Here is a 2,711-nt window from a genome sequence, read left to right on the forward strand (position 1 = left end):
CGGCCGCTCGTGGGCCGTGGCGGTCCCGTCCCGATGTTTTCTCCTCCACAAGTCCCCGTGCTGGGCCCTGGGTGGCGCGCGTGGACGGTGAGGGCCTCCCTGGCCCTCTACGCCACGGGGGCCGACCAGATGTCCCTGAGTGCCCCTTGTCTGCTGGCGCTGGGGACCTGCTGGGGACAGGTGGCCGTGTCGAGTGTCGTGGGGGCAGGCGTGTTCAAGTGGCTCGGTCCCCGTCTTCCTGCGCGGTGTTTTTGATCACCTCATATCGTCATCTTCCGCCTGCAGGTTAGTACTGACACGCTGTCCTTCGGCGACTGTCGCTGGAGGGGTTGGGCCTCCGCACGCGGACAGGGTTCTGGGTTCCTGGGGATCCAGCGCCCTGCCCTGTTCCCTTTGAGCTGACCGCCTGGGCCCGCGCGCCGGCTCTAGGGCGTCGGAGTGTCCCGACGGTGGTGCCCGCCTCTCGCGTTGGTCTCTTGTCCCCTCGAGAGACGGCACCCGGGGGAGGGGGGGAGGTTTGCGGCAACCTTCCCCCTTACCCCGCTGGCTCTGTGCCGTTGCGTGTCAGGCGGTCCTCGTCTTTGGGTTGTGCTTGGGAGGCGGGGCTGGCGAGGCTGAAGCGGGCTCCTCCGATCGCTGTCCTCGCCGGTCTGACTGACCTCCCCCAACCCTCCCCGTCCTCGGGGCCTGATCGATGTGGTGACGTCGCGCTCTCCCGGGCCTTGAGCCGCGTGCCAGGCGAGGGACGGTCCATTCATGGTGAATGGTGGCCGCTCTTCTCGTTCTGCCCGCGGGCACCTCACCTCTCCTTCCCCGCCTGTGGGCGGTGCGTGGGAGGCGCGGGTGCGAGACTATCCGGCCCGACCGCGGTCGCCCCGCCCTCGGCCTCGTGGCGTTGGCGGGGGGTCGTGAGTCCTCTTGACGCAGCGGGCAGCCCTCGCTCGCCCTGTGTGGCTGTTGCCTGGCCGGGGTCCCCCCTGCCCGCGACGGACGGGTGCGGGGCCGTGCCGCCCGCCCGGTCGCGCGCCCCGTTTGGCGCGCGGCTGCTGGGTCTGTGTGGCCCTTTTGTGGTGCCCCCGGAGCGCACCGGGTTGTTCTCCAAGGTGCCCGAAACCGAGCGGTGGTTGTCGTCCTCGTTCCCGGCGTCCCCCTCTGGTCGCCGCTGCAGCGTCTGCTGCGTTGGGTACACCCTCGAGCAGCGTGCTTGGGGTTGGGGGGGTCGAGGCGGGCAAGCCTAGAGGCATCCTCCTGCGCTGCGTGGGCGGGCGGGGGGCGTTGTCTCGGCGTCCCCACGATGTGTGCGTGGCGGACTTCGAAAGGCGAGCGCACGGCTTGTGCTCTTCCCACCCTGCCCGAGGGGGGGGTGGTTGCACGGTCGTGTGGGCGATCGTGGTGGGGCTGGGCCGGCGACGTGGTGCCGGCCGGCCCCGTGGGGGACCTCTGCCACCGGCCTGGTCTGCCTCGGTGACCCCTCTCCCATACCGACGGGGGAGTGTTCCCCTCGAAGTGAGGGGGCTTTTGGACCAGGGGCCCCGACCGCGAACGCTCAGGAGTCGCCAACCGTGCGTGTTTTGCCCCATGCCGCAGACCCCCCCCACACCTCCCCCGGGGCGTGCCTGAACGCCTCCGCCCAGGGCCCTTACGGGGGCGACCGGGGGTCGGGGGCGATCCACCTTCGGCGAGAAAGCGTCTTCTCTAGCGATCGTGGAGGCGTGTCCTCTTCTGGGGTTTGTCGGATCCCCCAGCCCGCCGCCTCTCTGCGCGTCGTCAGCCGCCGCCCCTGCGGCTGCCAGTTGTGCGTGGGCAGAGTTCCCTCCTCCCCTGCCGTGGGGGGGAGCGGTCCGCCGGCCCCCGCGGTGGGGGCCGAGTGCCACTCTTCGCCTAACGTGGTCCGCGCCTCCCCCCTGAACTCTGGGGGAGGGTCACGCCGGGCCGGGCCGGCGTTCCAGCTGTGAAGGGCGCCCGCGTGTGTGCGCTGCGTGCCCCGGCCGCGGGTCGCCCCGGTGTGCGCTGGGGGAAGGGGGTGGTGGTGCGGCCCGTCTCGCGCCCCCTCCCCATCCCCTGTGAGCGTGCGGCCCTCCACCCGGTCCCGTGCCAGGCCGCGGATGGATGGGCGCTCCCGTGCTGGCGCCTGTGGATTGCGGCTGGGGGGACCGCCCGGCCAACGAGGGGGTCGTTCCACCGGTGCACGGTGCTCCCCGGAGCGAGACAGGATTGGGAAGCGGACGAGAATGGGATTAGGCGCGGTGGCGTGCGGGCCGAGGGCCGAAGGCCGGCGTCGCTCTGGGACGCCCCGGTGGTGAGGCCGTGGCCCCGTTGGGAGGGTCGAGGGGTGCCGAAGGCTTTGGCCGGCTGGCGTCACGGGCGCGTTGCGGGACCGCTCTCGGGTTTGGGGCGGTGGGATCCCGTGGCGTTGTTTCCCCAGTGGCCCGGTCGCGGCGCAGGTCTCGCCTCCCCACGGGCTCTCGTGCCTCGCCCTCGCGGGGTCTCATCCCTGTTCGAAAGGGTGCTCCTTCTCTCTTCCTCACGGCTGCCGACCGCCCCGCGACGAGCGTTCGCCCGACTGCGCTGCCCGAACCTGACCTCGCCGCGGGGAGGGGGCGTCGCCCTGGCCGCCAAGGCCCTGGACGGCGCCCCCCACCCCCCCGGCGACGTGCCTCGGTTGAACGGTCGGCGGGCCTCCGCGTGGCGGGCCGGACGGCGTTGGGGGG

The sequence above is a fragment of the Eulemur rufifrons genome, unplaced genomic scaffold, assembly GCF_041146395.1.
Source record: "Eulemur rufifrons isolate Redbay unplaced genomic scaffold, OSU_ERuf_1 scaffold_569, whole genome shotgun sequence".
Lineage (NCBI taxonomy): Eukaryota > Metazoa > Chordata > Mammalia > Primates > Lemuridae > Eulemur > Eulemur rufifrons.